This window comes from Corvus moneduloides, chromosome 2 (assembly GCF_009650955.1).
Source record: "Corvus moneduloides isolate bCorMon1 chromosome 2, bCorMon1.pri, whole genome shotgun sequence".
Classification (NCBI taxonomy): Eukaryota; Metazoa; Chordata; class Aves; order Passeriformes; family Corvidae; genus Corvus; species Corvus moneduloides.
Window position 1 is genome coordinate 5,359,094 of NC_045477.1, and position 19,779 is coordinate 5,378,872.

Here is a 19,779-nt window from a genome sequence, read left to right on the forward strand (position 1 = left end):
ACTTTCAGCCAGATCTCTTGGAGCTATCCTGCTCTTCCAGCTGGGAAATTTGTAGGTGTGTCTCTGATTTTCCAGCCTTCTCTCCTGCCTTTGCTCTTCCCCTTCTTCTTTCTTCCCAGTCAACCTTAGTTGTAGTCTTCCTTCTCCACTTGACCTCTATTTCTCTTTCCTGGGAAGAGCCTCATTTGCATCTGTCCTAGTATCCAGGCTACAAATTAGACCTGGTTAAAATTTCTTTCAGCAAAACTGCGACTTGAATAAAACTTTTGAGTTTTGGGGGAATTGTAGGAGCTCTATTTTTGGGAAGTGGCTTTTCTGTTGAGCACTTGAGTTCAAAAATGTGTAGTCCCTTCTGTTACAGGTTCAGAAGATGACCTTGAGTATGTCACTTCATCTGCCCAAATGTTTTACCACTTGTTAAATTTAGATAAAAATACTTGTCTGGGTTAGTAAAATGTCTTTGAGATCATTGAACAACAAAAGCTATCCAACTGGTGATTATTATGATTATTATAATTACCTTTATTAAATGAAACCAGCTGATTCTTGTGCAACAGTCTTCTGGGCTCCACAGGCCTTTACAGCCGAGACTCGGAGAAAAAAAATCTTTTGTTATCCCTGGACAGGGATGTGTTTTTTGAGATTGAGTTTTGTGGTTTTGTTACGAAACGTATGACAGTCGGTCATGTGGTTTGCTTTCTGGGCCGACTGAACCCTGCTGAACCCGTACGCAAGGCAGCAGAGTTTAATGATTCACAGGGGCTGTGTTTTGGTTTGGCTTTTGCCGGACGGAGGCTGTGCAAACCTGCACGGCCAGGGAACCCTCTTGGTTGGAGTCACTGAAAAAACTTAGCTCAAATCTCTGCAAGCCTGGACCCAACATGGCCCTGCTGTCGGGCCAGGCCCTTTTTGGGTGTCTTGGGTTCTAAGAGCTGGCCATGCCGAGGCACACCTAGACTTTCTCATTGGACAACTGCACTCTCCCTCTGTTATGGGAGTAATGGGAGACTGCAAAAATTTTGGGGAGTCCATGAGGGCTTGTTTTTTTGTGATTTCTCCCTCGCCTTTTCCCCTTGCCTCCCGCCACCGTGTTGCTGCGGGATAAAATTGACCCCGAGGCCCTTGGCGTTGGGTCTCCGCCGTTTGGCGTGCCCGGCTATTTGCACGACCTTGGAAGGGGGGAAACGGGGCGAATTCCTGGCCGGCTCCTCGGCTGATCCTCGAGGAGCGCTGGGAGCCATGGTTCGTGGCGGCGCTGGCGAGGGTGGGACGCGGCGGACCTGTGCTCTTTACTCGGCGGGTTTAGCGCTGGCTTTCCTGCCGGAGGGAGCCTGGAATCCCCCGATCCCTCCCGGCGAGGGGGAAAGCGGGAGCCTGCCATGTTCGCGGGGACGCGGCGGGAGCCCTTCTCCCTGCCCCGCGCCTGTCACCGGAGTTGGGAGTTCGCGAGGAGGAGGCCGGCGGAGGAGGAGGGAGGAGGGAGGCGGGAGGCGGGAGGAGGAGGAGGAGGAGGAGGAGGAGGAGGGAGGGGGCCGCCTTGTTTGTGGCTTGTCAGCAGCCGCTGGAGACAAGCCTCCATGTGTGAAAGCCGCTTGGCATGAATGCCTGGGCCGTACCAAGCGCCGCGGCGCCCGCGGGGGGAGGCGGCCCCGCCGCCCCGCCGCCCCGCGCAGACAAAAGGCCCGGCACGGCTTCCCCGTGAGTTGCCCCGATGCTGCCGTAGCGCCCGCCCGGCGCAGCGCCCGCTCCCCGCCGCCCCCGCCATGCCGCCCCGCGCCCTCGCCGCCTGAGCAGGTAAGCGCCGGCCGCGGGCGGGCGAGGGTTCGCAGCCGGCGCCGCCGCCCCCGGGGCCGCTCCCCGCCCGCCGCCGCTCCCCCGGCGCGGCTGCCGGCGGCGCGGGGCGGCTGCGTGTGCGGAGCGGGGGGCGGCCGCGTGTGCCGCCGGCAGCCCCGGGCCGCTGCCCGGCGCCCCCGCCTCGGCGGCGGAAAGTTTTGCGGCGGCCGTGGCCGCGGCGCCGTGCCTCAGTTTCCCCCCGTCTCGGTTTGCCCCCGGCGGCGAGGCGCGGGGAGGGACCGCGCCGGCCGGGGGGGATCCCGGGAGCGGGCGCGGAAGGGACAAAAAGCGCCTTCCACCTGTTGGCTTCTGTCCCGGTGGCTTTTATGGGGGTGGCGGGCCGAGGAAGGGCCGGGGGGAGAGCCCGGGGCGGCCGCCGGCCCCGCTGCCCCGCGCCGGGGAGAAGCCCCGCGGGGGAGGGTGGAAGCCGGGGTCTTTTGTCAGCCCTCCATCCCGCTGCCTCCGGAGGCAGGCAGATCGCCGCGGGGATGGGAGACGTTTTTCCCTCCTGGATGTCGGGAGATTAGATGAGATGTATTTACAGTTGCCGTTTATCAGCAAGTAAATATCGAGCTCGGCGTGAGAGCAGTAATATGAAGCCTGCTTGCTTGCTCTCTTGCCGGAGGTTTTGTAGCTGTTATCCTACTGTTGGTGAGGTGATAATGTGCAAGAGCCAAAAAAAAAAAAAAAAAACCAAAAAAACAACAAACCAACCCCCCAAAAAAGGCAAAGGGGAGAGAATCCCTGCTCCTCACACCCGGGCTTATCACAGTATCGGTACTGGGTTTGGTTAAATTTGGAGGGATAATTTTTCCTTTTGCCATGAGACACAGAAAGCCTCCTGAAATGCTAGGTGCATTCTCACGAGGTCTTTTAAGTTTGTCGTGTGCCATCATTCAGGTTTCATTGATTCTAGTTGTTTTGTTAAAAAATAACCTACAAGAATCTGAGCTGCACAAATGTTCGTCATCCTAATGTCCTGACACAACCTATGCGAGGCAGGAGCTGGAAGAGGGGGAGAGAGTGAGGATATGTGCTTTCCCAGTCAAGGCTGGGAGGAGAGCATCATGTGTTGAAGAATATGAGCAAGAATGGGAGATGGGGGAGGGAGTCTAAATTGTCCTGAGACCCTATTCAATCCAGCAAGGAAGATGGAGGATCTTGCTGCTGCAAAAAAATGTACGGCAGAAATCTCAGCCAGCTTCTCTCTGACTTGTTACCTCCCTTCAAAAAAATAAATAAATAAGCAGAAAAAGAATCAAAGCAAAACCCTGTGATTTGCTGTAACGTTTTCCATGATACCTTTATCCCACATGCCTTACAGTCAGTCCAGTGATGGAGGTATGTGAGAAGCAGGGAGAGAGACTCTGAGGTTTATCGTCACAGGAGGGGGAGAAGTATCAGATCATGTTTGAAAGGAGACTTGTCAGGCAATGAGGTAGGGAGGAAAAATGCCTGTTCTAGGCAGCTGGACCTGGGGAGAAGAAGGAGGCGGCTCCAGTACCTACGGTTCTGAAGCTGGGTGGAAAATCTGTGGAGAGGGGATGTAGACAGATGGGGGAGCGGGCAGGAAGGATGTCTAAGGAAGACCTTGGACCGTCTCCTTGGAGGGCTTTAAAAAGAGGGGAGATTTTGAACTGAATCAGGGCACGAGCAAGGCTAAAGCACAGCTAAGCTAAGTGTGATGTAGCAGGACTTCTCAGTATGGAAGAACACAGAGGTTGAGTTTTCTGACTTGGTGGAGTTTGGGGCATTTGGTAAGGGGAAGAGATTTTTGTAGCCAGGGTGATTGTGACTTGTGCAAGGATTGCAGCTGAGAGGATTGAGGAGAGAGCATGTGGCTTGCCTTTTGCATAGGTGGCTTCTCTGGTAGAGGGGCCTTCTGTTAAAATGTCTGTAAATTTCTGTTAATTTTGCTGGACTCTGTCAATAGCAAGGAGAAAATCAACTGTCCCTTGTGAAAGTAAGTGTGGGGATGAAATAAAGCTTTACCACTTTACTGATGTTTCCATGCACCCAGCACCTCCACACACATGGAAACAGCAAGTTTGTGCAAACACACCTGCTTGTGTCGCACATCCTTCCTCTTGAGGGCCAACACGCTCACGTTGTGAGCATGGTTCCTGCGCAGACATGGCCCAGCTCTTGTGTTTTCCTCAGTTTACAGAATAGCTTATTCCATCAGCCTGGTAGCAGTAGTATTTGACAGCTGACTTTGTGTTAGCACAAACTGCATGTGAGGTGGCTGAGGCTTGAAACCAGTATGTGACATGTTTTAGCTTTTCCACTCATGGCAGCATTCCCATGATGGCGCAGGGACACACCACAGGCATCTCACATGCACAAATAAAGTGTTACACACATGCAGATGCAGAGGACAGGTCTCAGGTCAAATGTACTCCAAGTCACTCTCTTTGAGAAGAAGCTGAAGCAGCACCAGCTCGTTGCAGGCAGAGCTCACACGCTGCTCCCACACACGCAGATCACACGCATGCACGCTACACCTCTCCTCTCCAGGATCACCTGTTTGAATTCCAGCTGGGCTGGCAGCACAGGGAAGTTTTGCACCCTCCTGGATGGGGATTTGATGGCCTTTCTTTTCCAGCTTGGCACTGGACGGGCTTGAGCCACAAAAGCTTAACAACAGGGAACACTAATGAGCCCCTGCTTGGCATGCTGAGAAGAAAGGCCAAGGGCTGAGTGGGCATAAAAACAGTGGCATGGAGCCCCTTGGCCAGAGTCTGAGCCTTGGAATGAAGGCTGGGGAGGGAGCAGAGCCTCTGGAGTCGGGAACAAGACGGCAGCACTGCAGCAAAGGCACGAGAGGAGACCATGTTGGGGGGAGGAGAGCAGGCTGCTGTTTCCACATCATCTGAAAACTCAACCTGCTGTCAGGACAGAAGGAAGGCTTGTGCATATTTTATGTCACTTTTCTCCTTCTAGGACAAGCTGCTGATCTGATCAGCTATGCACTTTAAAATCCTTGACATGCCAATCAGCAAGTATGACTCGAGGCCAATAACCAGCCTTGGCCTCCTGCCTCCGCTCCTTTGTGGACATCCCATGCCGCCCTTCCCCGGAGAACGTGTGCACAATTAAACCCTGCACAGTGTTCCTCGACTACGGCATGGGATGTGACGAGCTGCATGGAGACGGGGACAGAAAATGGCAACGTGTCAGGGCTGGGGGGGTGGAGGCGGGGAGGGGAGTTGGCCATTTCTTCTGCTGTTTGCTGATGTCTGGAAGGAGACTAAGTGGGTAAATTGGTTTTCCTTTGAACTGGTGGTGTGTTGTTCCAGTCAGCTGCTCTTTCTTCAGAGGTCTTCAGTGGCAGCTCAAGAGTTGGTGGGGCTGGCAGTAAACAAAATGTATTTCACTCCTTCAGCCTGAATTTTGCTGGGGGCTGTCAGACAAGAGGATTTCTCCTCAGCAGTTAGTTATTCAGTGCTGCTTCTGCATGGCAGAGCCACTTGAGCCACTGACATTGCTTCTGCCCACTGGAGATGGGATGCACTAAGGATGCAGGCACTGAGGATGCAGGCAACCCAGGCACTTTAGTTTTGACAACAGTCTCTCACACACAAACATGTAACTCCTGTGTCCCATAAGCCAACTCACTGCCCTGCACACCATTTTGGGACACGTGGGGAAGCAAATGTTTTTGCTATGTGATGCAGAGTTATGACCCTAACTGACTTAACATTGGCCCTGCTTTATCCTTCATTTGTCCTGCTTGAGAAATGGCCATCGGACAATGAGGTCTCACAGAACTCGAGATCCTGGCACTGATCTGATGGGCAGCCTTAGGGAAATTGCCTTAAAGCTTGTGTGGACCTTCTTGCTGCAGTCTGTGAGATGGGGTAATGCTTGCCCACCTCCCAGGTAGGAGCAGCAGCCCAAGGGTTGTGTGTGCCTGTGCAGACACCACGGCGAGCTCACACGCCAGCCCATGGACAAAGCGTGTGGTTTTGCACCGAGCGTGACTCATGCGACGATAAATTTTGCTCGAAGTATGCGCACACTCGGTGCTCTGTTGGACAGTGAATTCTGTTTTGTCCTTCCAGCAGAAAACAGCACAACTTGCCAGTGACATGGACTGGACATGTATTCCCATAACAACAATATTATAAACATATGGTAAACCTGGTGTAACAACTGCTGTCCGTGTCTCCACGCAGAACAAGGAGCCGGTTAACAAAAACTTGAGGCTGTCTGAGGCTGTATCTCCCCAGACTGTGATCTCATCAGCTTTCCCAAGCTAACCTCAACCTGGTCACTGCTTGGATTGTAAGCTTGGGATGGGTGGGGGGGTGAGAGCAGTTAGCAGGAATGGCTATTCGTGATTCAGACCACTTCCCTGTGACTCAGAACTGAACTATCCCTCGGTAGAGTATTTGGGGATAGTACTCTTCAGATGTTGAACATCAGTCTAGTTCTTAGAAGTTCTGCAGTACCCGGGCTTGCTTGCTTGCACAACTGGGTTTTTCCTCAGCATCTTTTGTGAAAACAAAACCCTAAAAACTACTTCTGACTATTAAAGACGCCATGGTAATTTTTGCCAAAAGAAGAAGGGGGAGTGGTCTTAGCCCTGGGCACTTTGCCAGATTCGAGCTCAGGAAATTGCAGTCTATCTAGGTAAAACTCCCCATAGTTTAAATGAAAAAAAAAAAAAAGTATTCATCTCTTACTGTCTTAAAGGGTAAGCACTGTGTTCTCTGGAGCCTTAAACAGACAGTACATTCCGGCTGGAGAGGTGGTTACAGTTGCTTGCTGGGAGAAGATTTTTTTTATGCAAAAACTGGGGCTTTTTTTGCATTTTTGGGATGCTTCTAATCGCAAAATGCTGTATACATATTAGGTTATTGCAAAGCTTGAATGAATATGTGGCTCAACATACAAATGCAAGGAAATATGCTGGTGTGGCGTTTGCCCAGGGAGCAGGCGCAGCCAGCAAATACACATCTTTTCTGTGGCAGAAAAATAAGGACCAGTTTTTTAGTCTTGCGCCTGTGCATCTGAGGGCTGGATTTTGTATGTTTAGCAGCAACTGCTTTTGTAAGCTGCTGCTAAGGCACGTAGCTGGCTGTGTGCAATTGCAGTGATAGAATGTGAAAATGCAACTACACACAGACCTGTAATCTTGCATGCAAAATACTGCTGGTCTAGTTCTCCAGGTACCAAAAAATGGTCTGAGATTGTACTTGCCTTTCCATTTAACTGTGCTCACCTGCATTTTTCAGGTGACAGCTGTGTGTATGGAGTGCTGAATGATTATCCTTTCTATTTTTGCTCCAAGAAGAAGGAAATTAAATCTTTACTAGTGATCATGGCAGTGCACGTGTTGTGATAAGTCCAGGATGGAGGTGGCTGGGGGGTTGCAATGAAAATTCCGTAATGCTTTGAAATCCTGGGAAAATGCACGGGTGGAGAAGGAGAGCAGAGTGAGCTTCTGTTCCCCCTACAGATGAGGAGTATTGGACTGCTGAGTTTGTCAGTGCTGTCAGGATCTGGCCTTGCCTTCTGCCAAACCCAGTACTTCCAGGGCCCCCCAGAACAGAATGTGCATTTGGGCACAGGTGGATGCAGGGCTGAATATCCACGCTGGGAAGGCTGTCCTTGGATATTCCAGCCCAGGACCCCCAAAGTGTGAAACAGGTCTTCTCCTCCTCATTCAGTGATGTGTCTCAGCCCTGCCCCGGTGAGATGCAGGCAGATGGTGGGGGCGGGGGGGACACACACAGGAGAACAGCTCACTTTCTCTTGTGCTTCACTCTCCAGCTTCTCTGGTGACAGTGATAACAAAGGGCTGCTCAGCATTAGGTGATATGGATCTCTCTCAACCCACTAAACTTGAGTCCTGCAGGCTTCTCACTAGCCCTTGGGGCTTGGGTGTCATTGTACCCTCCCATCCTGGGGTGGTCTGGGACAGTACCCCTGGGGACTGAAGGCTGAACTTTCTCCACGAGTTTTGGAAGCATGGATTTCTTCTTACTGAAGCCTGTGATTTTATTTTGAGGTTATTTCTTGCCATCCTGGGTCCTTGACTGCAATCACTTCCATTTTGCATGCTGCTCTTTGTAATTGAATCTATCGATGTATATTTAATCCACTTGGCACCGTGGCTGGTAACTAGGCACTGCTTCCCAGCCTTCTGTCACTTGTTTTCACAATTACTGCCTGAAGTTGGGGTGGCCTGTCGCTCAGCTCTTTGCCCAGTTGCTAGACTGCCTGGGAAGACCTGTGCTTGACAGTCAGGTCCGCAGCTGGTACAGCTCCCATCCTTCCATCTGGATGCCAGCCAGGTGTGTAGGACTTGGGTCATAGAAGCTAAGCCTGTTGGGTTTAATTCTCCTCTCTGCCACTGATTTGCTTTGTGTGATCACAGGCAAGTCCTTTAACCTCAGATGGCCTCAGCTGGGTTATCTACTTCAGAAAGGTGTTGTAATGCTTAATTATTGCCAGCTCTTCAGAAACCCATGGTGGGAAAAAACTGCATTTTATTCAGAAATATTGCTGACCTCCCTGGCCTTTCTAAGCCACCTCGGTGGTGCTAGGAGATATTATTTTTCCAACCTCAATAATGTTTCTTCAATTTTTCATCTGTACATTCTCCCACTCTCTCAGCTGCATGTAAAAATGCCAAGCTGTCTGAAGTCATGGAAATATTTTTATAAACTTGACAGCCATGGCAAACATTCCTCCTTGGCAATAAACAAACAAGGTGCACAACCTGCCATTAACATCAATTTATAGCAGAGAGACCTTCGTCACTCATTGATGAGGGAATTCTAGACAATTCTTGTGCTAGCACGCCATAAAGTAGTGCTGTCTGAGATTAGGAAAATGTTGGATCCTTTGGGTTCCTGTGTGCAGGGAGTAACTGGGAAGCTCTGTTTGCCCAAGTGCGTGCAGGAGTTCAAGCAGGCACCAGGTATTTGGTTTATTCAAGGCTCTTACAAATGGTGTTTGGCTTGGGTGTACGTGTGCTTGGGGGCTTGGTGTTTGTTTGTCAAACAACAAAAAGCTTGTTGTCCATAGTGGCAGCTGAGACCCAAAGGTAGTACAAATTAAACTGGATAAATTTTAGACACCCAAAAAAAGAGCTGCAAACAAAAGACATTAGTGAGCACTGCAGGAGCAGAGCCCCCGTCGTGCAGCCTCCTGTGCTCCCCCCTTCCATTTTCCTTGCAGCTGGCTGTGGGCTGGTGGGGTCGGCAAGTACCGGAACCCACACTGCAACATCTTCTCCCCGTGGGCACTTCCCCACGTAAGCACTCAGACAGCGCTCGTTTTGGTGTGTTCTAGGTTAATTTACTCTGAATACATCTAAACACACATCTCCAGGGACGTTGGTGATGCTGGCAAAAAAACCCAGGTCCCCCTCTTTTGCTTACATTACTTTGGGTTATCTCTCGCTCTTCTAGCAGGCGCTCTTCCTACCATCTTTGAGTAGTGGTTTCTCTGTGGTGTGCTCAGGAGAGAAAAGTCTAGACTGTTCTTCACCTGTGTCTTTGATGGAAAACTCATAGGGAGCTAAGCCTCTTTCTACCACCTCACTCATTCACTGCCTCTCTGTGCCGTAGTTCCTCCCCTCTTCAAATGAGGATGCCAAGTCTTCACTCTGCTTCCACAAAACCTTTGAAAGCTAAGGAGAAAAACATGCAGGGCATTTGTCTTCCCTCTCCAGGAAATCATAAATCCCTCCCCTCTCCTCTCACCCCTCTCCCTTCTCCTTTCCACCTTTTTTTCCTCTCTCCTCTCTTCTCTCTCCTTTTCCTCTCATTTTAAGAGTTGTTATTATTATATTCTGTCCCTTTAGGTCTCCTCTACTTCCACTGCTCTTGCAATCTGTCTCTCTCTGCTGTTTCCATATCCCCTTCTATTTGCAGCTCTCTTCCTTCTGTTCATGTCATTTTCTTCTCTCACCCTGTATCTTCTACCCTCCCCCACTATTCATGCGCCGCACACTCCTATCTCTTCCCTCTAGTTTATCCTCCAAATTCCTCCCTTATGTGTGTGTCTCCACGGTGGACCCCTTTTTGTTGTTGCCGGCTGCCTGTCCCTGCGGCCTGGCTGCCTGGAAGCTGCCAGAGGGGTGGGCTGGCCAGGCCTGAGGGAGAAGGACAGGGCATGGGATCAGCTGGACAGCCCCCTGCTGCAGCCGTGGCCAGCCCAGCAGGATGGGGGTTGCCCTCTGAGGGAGCAAGGTGAGACTCCCTCCATGTGTGTGCTGCCGGCTCTGGATGGAGCTGCCTGGAGTCTCGTTCTGAGCTGCAGCACAGTTGTCACTTTAATGTCTGAGTACTTTGTTTCTGCCTGGAAGCTTGATGAAGTCTCCAGTCTCAAATGTTGTTTCCTGACGTCACCTTACCTCCTTGGACATGACCTTGTGGCTTACTCTGGTCTTGACCTATTGTCTTGTTCCCATTCCCGTGACTTCCCTCTGGCTCTAGACACTCTGTCCTGAAAACATGGATTGTGCTGTGTCTGGCTGTGTGTTGACATCTCTGGTTGTTGAGAGGATGACTGTCCCACTGTGCCACTTCCAGCTGAGTTCAGGACCCCATGCTGTGCCAGGGAAAGCCATGATGGAGGAGGCAGAGGATGAGCACCAAAGGTTTGGGAAGCCCTCTGCATCTTGATGGAGAGTTGCATTGAGCCCACAAGGCAGTACCCAACAGGTCAGGACAGCTGTGCTATGTTCCTGGCAGACCTGTGCTTAGTGTCCTGCTGTTGGAAGAGGACAGGATCAACAGGGTCACTGCAGTAGGGAGAACCCCTCTCCCATCTGCCTGAGAGAGCCACCTGATCCCACAAGGAGGCTGTCCCGCTATCTGATGTGGGATAGAGTTTCCTCCAAGTCAGCCAGAGTGGTTGCGGTGTATTTAACCACCTCTCTTCAGGGACAGGATTTTGGCTGTAAGGATCATGTCCAGCAGCAGCAATTGAAAAGTGGTGGTTTTTTTTATATCCCCTCATGGATTCTGTTTTCTTCCCACATGGGGAACATGTGGCATGGAGAAGTCCCTTTCTCAGGGCAGGGAGAGGTGGCTGCATCTAGGCTGATGGGAGAGACAGCCAAATCAGGGCTCATGAGGTGTTCCTGACAGCAAGGCACAAAGAGATCAAGCAGTTGGCCTTGTGCTGAAGTTCATCCAGTGTCCTACAGGACAGGGCATGGTGACTTTTTGGCCTCCAGTGGAGTTTAGCTCTATTCCTGGGTAGCACCACATTTCCCCCTGCCAGATGTCACTCAGTCCCAGGCTCATTAACGTCAGTGAGCCTCAGCTCCCCTGACCAGACAGTTCCTGACTTCTCCCTTCTGTCTCTGCAACACTCCGACCCTTCCTTAGCGAGATGATCTCCCTCATGCTCCATGCGAGGTGCTATGCACCTTTTCCCGTTTTTCCCACAGCCGTTTTTCTCCCTCTCCATACCTGCTTCACCTGTTTTACCTGCTTTTTCTCTCCTGCTCTGCCTCTGGGCTAGGTCTCTCTCCAGACTCTGTCTAAAACCCTCTGCCTCATTTGCCTTCCCATCTGGCTTCCTTGTCTCTCTGGTCATGCCGTGAGCTGTCAGCACCCAGGGGAGGACCATTGCAAGAGCAGGGCAGAGACTGGAGCGTGTCAGGGAGAGCAGAGCAGGAAGGCAGATTCCTAAACCAGGGTCCATCATTTGCTGGTGCCTTTGGCCTCTGCCAGGTATGTGCTCTTAGCTACATGGCAGAAGTCCCCTTCTCCCAGAAGTGTGATTTTCCCATTGCTTCTACTTCACTATTGGCAAGCTCCTGAAAGGTTAATGAAGTCATTCACTGCAAAAGGAAAAAGCACATCTTCCCATGTTTTGCATAAATTAATCTTGGAGATTATGGAGCAGCCGGTGCACAGGCCACAGGATATGCAGCTATGTCCTTGAATCTTGTCACCCAAAATGCAGCTCTGGGAGTATCACATAGGTGATACTGTCCACTCCAGTCCCTGATATCAGCTTAGGCTAAAATGTAGGTAAAAAGCTGTGGCCTCCTCAGTCATCTTTATTCATGTTTCATTGTGAAACAGGGACTGGGGAGGAGGTACCCAGGAATGCCCACAAGCCCTTCCTCCCATTGCGGTGGATCCTTGTTTCCCACAGATCCTCTTTAGAAAATGCCCTGTATCAGGTTTCATTCCCCCTGGATTTTTTTTCTGCCTGAGAAGTATGCAGAAAATCATTCAATTGGTTTTGAACCACATGAGTGGGAGCAGGAACCAACCCCAGAAGATAAGTGTTCTGACCTTTACCGCACTCAGATAACAGAAAATAATAACAAATAAATACATCTCGTTTCTAAACCTCAGACTTAGGGATATGTCCCTGCCTTATTCAACAAGAGCCTGAGCCCCTGGGAGGGCTGAGGTTACGAACCTGGTAGCTGCCTGCAGTAAGCAGCAGCCCCTTTGCTTTCCTTTAGTAAATGAAGCTGGAACCAGTCCAGATATTCAGGATGTCAGGGGACAGGGCCAACATCCCCACACTCCTGCCATCTTTCTGCTGGGACCCTGCATGTTTTCCCATAGCTAGTGTACTGGGAGAATGAGAATTTGTTTATTTCTTGCCTGCGTGTGTTTCTTTGCACATTTTGCCTCTTGTTTTCAAATACAGGGTTGACCATTTAGGGCCATACCGGGCTGGCCACCAACTAGACCTATGCATGTATGCAGACCGTGGATAAGATTATGGGGTTTGCTCAGGAAAAAAAGTGTTAAAACCTCCAAATCAGTGAGTGTTTAAAAAAAACGGAACCTGTCTAGAAGGAGGACATGCTGAACTGTGGCTTGCAGTGAGCTCCCCAGGTCTGGGTCTTAGGTCACTGACTCAGACTTCCATCATCTCCGCAGATGCCCCTGGGGAGGTCCATCTGAGACAGCCTCTCTCTGCAGGCCGCTGGTGACAGTAAATATTTGTATACTGCATGCTGAAGTGCTGATATGGGGCTGGAGTTCCATTGTGCAGTGTGCTGTCCAGACCCTGGAAAGAGATAGTCCCTGTCCTGAAGGACTTACTGCAATCCCAAATTAGAACATTCTTCGTGCTTTCTGTAGTGGCTGTGACTTGATGTTCCTTCAGCAGGATGTTGCTTCCCTTCCCTCCTCTGTGACGTGGGGAGATTGTTTGCTTGGTTTCTGCCATCCAAACCACCAGCAACTGAAGAGATGCCTGTATGCAGACTGTGGGGAGGATGCTGGGAGGTTTCTGGCACTCTGTCAGTGTAAAGCACCTTATTTATTAGAGTCTAATGCCCGTTTGGGATGTACTTCTGATCTAAAGCTCCTGAATTCCTCCCTTTTAACGCTAAAGAAGCCATTCAGAGGCCCCCTGGGCCCAATGTGTGCTTCTGCTGAAGACTGCCCTGATCATATATCTACCACTGTCTTGCCCAGACTTCGGGTTCAGTGGTTTTGTTTTCATTAGAAGATCTCCTCCAACTCACCTCTTCCTTCAGGGTTTCCAGCAGATACCCAAATAAATATGATATTCGGTGGGCTGTGCACGTGTTTCCACACGCTGTTGCAGTACACGGAAACGTGCATTTTCAACATGCAACCTGATACGTGCCTGGATGTTTGCATTTGTGTTGTGTGGACGCTTGCATTCATGTCTGCCAGTGTATTTGGGCTGGAGGAGGTAGCAGCAAAGGCTCTGGCAGCTGGGAAGAAAGGAATGACAGGCTTTCTAGGGGAGGGAGGAGAGAGTTTGGTAGCTGAGATGAGGATTGGGTAACAACTGGAGGGGGAGATCAGATTTAGGATCCATGTTGCTCACTTAAGAAAATAGGAGAAGAAGCAGTACATTGTTTATTGGGGATTGTGTTATTCCTGTGCATTATTTATTAGTCTTCTGCTAATGGTACTGCATAAAGAAGTGGCACTTCTACAGAAATTTCACAGACAGCTGGAGGATCAGTTCCAGGAGGTATTGTAACCAGGTCAGGTTGGTGTAGGGAATCCTGCTGGGCTCAGTTTTGACAGGCTTTGGAAAAGAGAAGATTGTTCAGGAGGCATTTGGAGGGGAGAAGGGAGGGGGAAGTGTCTGTGACTCACCAGGGAACAATGATCGCTGTGAGGATAAAGGGGCAGGCTGGAAGAAGACCTGGAGACAATGGTGAATTCCTGGGTTCAGCGGCTTCAGGATTCCAGCCTGAAGTAGAAGAAAGCATGAGAAAATGAAGTGTTTAGAAGGAAGCTTTAGGAGTAATAAAGGCAGCTGGTGAGAGAAAGGCAGAAGTAAGGAGAAAGCAATGCTGCACCTTGAAGTGGGTCCTGTAAGGCTTGATTTTGAGGCAGGGGTTGAAAGAATGGATGTGCAGAAAGAGGTAGCCTGTGCAGTGACTGAATGAACCCTTCCTGAGTTACCTGTAGTGTCTCTTAGCACAGACATGCTGGTTTGCAGCCTCTGCAGACACAACAGGCAAAGCAGAGGTGTTGAGGTACCCAGGGACAGGAGAATGTGTAGGTTTGTGAAGTTTGGAGTGCAGACAGATGGGTGCCAGCATGGATGCCCCCAGCCAGTTCTTGGATACTGGTCCTTCCTTTCATTTGCAAGATGTCCAGTCACTTGGAGAGGTGGGACTGGTATTCTGGTAGGTGGCATTCTTCTTTCACTCAGCCATGAATCTGAAATCAGCCAATACTGGAGGAGGAAATCATGCCACTGGTGCAAACTGTCTTTGGGTGAGAAGCTAACTCATAGTCCCCAAAATACCCAGACAAAATGTAAAGGTTTTATTTTTAAGGTTTGTTTTACCCCACCACGTTCAACCATTGGGCGGGGAACACCCTCCCCACTGCTTGTGACTTGTTACCATGAGCCAAGAGCAGGTCTAAATGGAAGTTGCCTTGGTGACACTTCAACCTGAGAATCTCAGTGCTGAGCTGGTGCAGAATTTTGGGGCTGGGGGGGAGGAGGAGAAACCGCAACATAAACACAGCTTCATGGGCTGTCCTTTCTTTTTCTGCCTGCAGTATGAAGCCTACTTTGTTAGATACAGTCACACCATGAACATGGGGAGTCCTGTAGCACAGACAGTAGCTCCATCGGCGAGAGTCAGCCCCTGCCCTCAGCCATCACAGCTGGGCTACCATTACTGGTGGTGTTGGGATGCTAGTTCTAATTTTAAGCAGGATTGATGCAAATCATTCAATGAGTACCTGCAATAGTTGGTGTGTTTGAGAGTTGTTTTGGTTTTTTTTTTCAGTTATTGTTTTAACATTGCACTGTACCCTTCGACAAACCTCCTTATTGTATGCAGCAATCCTGGGGGTGTGGGTAGTGCTAAGTGCACTGAGAGCTGTAACAATAACGGTGTGAGAGTGGCCTGGAGGTTTGGAATTAACCAGGCCATGATGGGACACAATTCTGTTAATCCACTGTGTCAATTAGAATAGAAGGTGACTTGGGCCAACCAACTGAAATGCCTTCAGAGAGTGTTTCTCCACCTTGGGAGAATGTGTGATCATCTGAGACCGCGACTTGAGTTCTAGCAGGGATTATCCATTCGGAAAAGACAGTCCATTTTGGAAGTGAAGTGCTGGTGAGTCCAGGAATGATAAAATCACCCTTGGACTTTTTTTGTGTGTGTGTGTGAACTCCTAGAAGTCATCTATGTTGGTATAAATGAGATCATTTGGCCTAATTAGTTCCAAGCTTAATTAGCAGTAATTATCCCAACATGGGAGTAATACTCGAGTAGGAAGTACTGAGTCCTCGATTAGATAGATCTCTAATTGGTGTTACAATATTGTAATTAAAGCATGCTTGTACGCCTCTGCCTCTGCAAGTGATTTGTTTTATGTCTGATTAAGCAGGGAGTCCGGCAGCCTCAAGGAGGCCAGGACATCACCACTGATTGAAACAGTGTATTATTCTTTGTTATAGGAAAGAAATGATGAATCACATGTACTAGGAAACACTGTGGGCCAAATTAGTCCTTTGAGTAATTGCTACTGGAGTTAGGGAAATTACAACAGGGGTAAATTTGGCCTCAAGTGTATAAGCTCTATCTGTGTATCACACAGTTAAACAAATACTCATTTGAATGTGCAGTCTGGCAATTACACCATCAGACAAATGCAAGTGAGTTAATCTGCATTTGCGATCACTGGATTGCAGGGGTGAGTTTGGCTGCTGGGTTATTAGGTTGCACATTCTGCTCAGATTTTGTGGGAGGTGTTGCCGTACGTCCCGGGATGCAGCTGGCATAGTTTCAGATTGCCACTGCTGGCTGCAGTGTCCTCTCCTTGCCGGGGTGAGACCTGGAAGGTACCGCTAGGGCCACCAGGAGCACCTGGCAACTGGAGGAGATAGACAGATAAAGAGCCCTCTTTTCTTCCAGCAGCGTTACCTTCAGTCTGGCCAGTCTGATCCTCCCTAGCAGAAGAGCCTTCAGAATATCAGGTAAGCATGTTTTTTGAAGAAGTTTAAAATGAAGAGAGTGAAATGGGAACTTTCTGAAATTAGTCAGCATCAAAACACGAAAGCTTCCTATGTCTTTTTAAGAAACCACCTCCTTAGGAGTTGGCAAGTGTGCTGCTTTATTACTTATCTGTTCGCTACATGAGTGGGCGACTGTACTTCCTGATTTGGTTCTCCAACATAGAGAGATCATCAGCATAGGTCTGTAGAGGACAGTAACTCCTCGCCTACAGAAAGTAACAAATAGGAATGCATGTATCCTCTGGCTGTCACAAAGGATTTCGAAGCACATTCGAGTCATATCCGAAGTAAAACATCATCTCATTTCCATTTTAAAGCTGCAGAAACTGAGGCACAGATCAGTTACTTCTCTTGCTGCAGCTCATGGAGGTGGTGTACATGGCAGCACCCGGAATGCAGTGCAGGTCTCATCACCTTCTGCTTCACTCACAAAAACATCTTTATTTTCCTGGAGGGAGAGCCCTCCCAGAAAGAAGGAGATGACTTGAGCAAGGAAATAAAGTACACAGAATTCTGTTAAAGCAGTATTAGGGATAAGAATTTAAACACCCTGTACACGGGAATTCAAAGCAAGGTTTCCATAGCAGCGTTGCTTGGCCATATTGTATATACACTGTTTTGCATTGTGCTGGTGATGTCAAAGGCATATTCTAATATCTGTGTGTGCAATATGTCTGCATCAGAGTTGCTATGAAACTTAAGGGTGAATTACACCATGGAGGCATATTCTTGTGTGGTGTTGGGAGGAAATAACAGAACTAGGTTTTGCTAGGATTTTTCTCCAGAGATAATTTTTCTTAGAGAATTGCTGATTTGCCAGAATTGTTGCTATTTTCAGGAAAAGTTGACTCCAGTTTTGTGTTTCATCTTGGAAAAAAAAATGGAGAAAAATTTTAAAGCTGTCAGAATGAAGCATTTTAAGAAGGTAAAATGAAACCTTGCATTAAGTTCATTTAGTCATAGTTTCTAGGTAGAAATTTTGAAAACTGCTTTTTCGTTTTTTTTTTTTTTTTTTTTTTAACCTAATCAGAGGTAGAACAGTTATTTGAAATTTCTGAAAATCTTGAAGGAATAAAAGGCTTGTTCTTTCACACTACGTGAGCCAGAACTGTCCTGGGAGTGGCAGGTGACAAGGGAGTGACTGCATCACCCAGCACCGTGTGTGGCTGCCCTGTTGTGTGTTGCAATGGGAGCAGTGGGAGAGGTTTGCCACTGAGTACCTCTCTGACTACCTGGTAAAGGCACGTAGCAAAATATGCCTGCTCAAAAAACTGTTCCAATCTTTCACGAGGCTCAACTGTCTCTAAAAACCCCCAGTATCACCTGGATATCATAAGGTTAAGCCTTTGGACCGGGAGTGTTTTGGGTGGGAGCCACTGTTTCTCACATCGTTAAACCTCCATTCAGCAGATGATGGGATCTCTGAGGGGGAGCTGCCGCCTCTCCCTGCCCCACACTGGGGATAATGGGACCTGTCCTTCTCACCTCCCTGTGCACGGACAAAGGGAGGGCCTCCCGAGTGGCACCACAGCTCTTCCCTGTGCTCATCCGGCTCTGCCCTTCGCTTCCAGTACTTCATCCAGGCTCTGAAGCTCTCTGGGGAAGCAGGAGGGACCTTGCACCCTGAGCTGGGAAGGAGTGCTTGCACTCATGGAAAAGCCCTGTGAGTTATTTTGGCATCACTCTTCCTGCTGGCAGCAATGTTTCCTCACTGCCAGCATTCCCAAATGTTGGTGTAGCCTGTATGCCAACGTCTCCTTTCTCCCTGCCCCCTCATGTTGCAATTGCTAATTTCTGTGCCTGTGCCTGAAGAGCTGTAGTTTAGACTTGCTTTCCCATGCATTGAAGCCATTCTTGTCTAGGGAAGAAACTGCAAAAGGGGTGTGGGAGAGAGGAAAAAAGAAGAGAGCTGTTTTTTTCCCTATGTGGCAGTGACGAATGCTGGGTATTAGAGAGACAAGCTGACAAACATCTGAATGAGTGGAAGAGACTTCTAACCCAAAGGGAGGAGTTGTGGTTTAGGTTAAAGCCACAAAGGAAGTGAAGGAGGTTACCACTTTCCTGTCTGTGGGCAGGAGGTTCTCCTTGTGCTCGTTTGAAGGCTTAGCTCTAGCTCATCCTTCCCTAGGAACATACTCATCTGTGTACTTCTTGAAAGGCATTCGAGCTGGCGTCTGATCTTGGGAGTGACAAACATCCCCTTTATACTCAGAAATCAGCAGGAGCTGGGAGCTAAAGATCTGGGAATCACAGTCTAATTTATGGAGCCAGATATTTTAAAGTGTCTTGTTAAGCCATGTGTCTTGTTTGGTGCTAGATCATGTAGTGTTTTTCTCTGTGCTTCTTCCTCTTGCTGATTCCACTTGGAATTTTTGTTGTAAATATCTGTATGTACCTCCAGGGCCTGTTGGCTCCCCACAGGCCTCACTCCTCTCATGTTCCTGAATGATTGGCAAATTGTGTAGCCATCCTGCCTGGATCTAGCAGTCTAGCATGCTGATACAGGGTAGATTCCGAATGTCATTGGGTTCCTACCAACATGGCCTGTGATCAGGATTTTCCTTGATATTCTGTGCTTGCTTTACTTTTAATAGTGCAGAGGCTTCAGCTGTATGCAGTTGTAAAGTTTGTTGTCTCAGCTCTGCAGCTCCACTCTTCATGTGTGAGAAGAGAGTGAGTGGTTAACCCTGGTGTGCTGCAGAAGGCACGCTAGGAGGGAGATGAAAGAATACAGAATTGCTCTTACCAGAGTGTGAGCCTTCTCCTGAGTCAGAGGAGCACGCAAGCCGGCTGTCTTAAGCCGAGCTATCAACTGGTGACTGCACAGTTAGAACCACTGTCAGTGACAGTGACTTTAGTATGTGCTGCCAGTGCCTTCTGATTACTGTGCACTGCTGTACATGAAAAGAGCATCTGAAAGGTGCTCCCTGAAGAGCCGTTCTGTGGTCTCTAACCTTCCATTAACAGCTCACCTCAGACCCTAACCCTGGCCTTGGGATGCAGCAGAGTTATTTCATTTACCAGGTGTGAAAATCATATTTTGCCATGTGAGGATGATTGCTCTCTCAGGTGTGTTACAGCAACTGGGGTTTCTTTTTTTGTTTGTTTGGGTTTTTTAATGCTTTGTTAAAACTACAAGATATCATTAAAGATTTATATGTGGCAAATGTGTCCTTTTTTTGCAGAGTGTTTCCTCTTAGAGACCTTCACGGTATTGATTTCAAGTAGATTTTCTTCTGTTTTAAAACGTTTCCTTTGCCTATGGATTTTCAGCATTACTCACTGGAGCTGTGTGCAGTACATTCCCCAGACTATACTATCAAGCCAGAGTCCCTTACTGCTGCTCTTCAGGGACCACTTCTGAAGCTGGAAAGACCATTCATATGCTGTGTTCACTCAGTCCTGAGTAACTGTCCAGCATTACATCCTTATTACTCCAGGATGTATGCTGTCATCTAACTAAGCCATGGGTCT

The 19,779-nt window shown here is 49.0% G+C and overlaps 1 protein-coding gene across 3 annotated transcripts in view; it reads left to right on the forward strand.

The window, feature by feature from the left end:
- The first annotated feature begins 1,612 nt into the window (after positions 1–1,612).
- The window catches only part of BCL9 (BCL9 transcription coactivator), a 58,314-nt gene continuing 40,147 nt past the window's right edge, over positions 1,613–19,779 (forward strand). For 2 of the 3 annotated variants that reach the window (XM_032096486.1, XM_032096493.1), the window contains exon 1: positions 1,614–1,794. The gene's annotated coding sequence lies outside the window, so the exon portion shown is untranslated. Of the gene's footprint in view, positions 1,795–19,779 lie in introns of all 3 variants that reach the window. The other variant, XM_032096517.1, reaches the window with a different exon arrangement.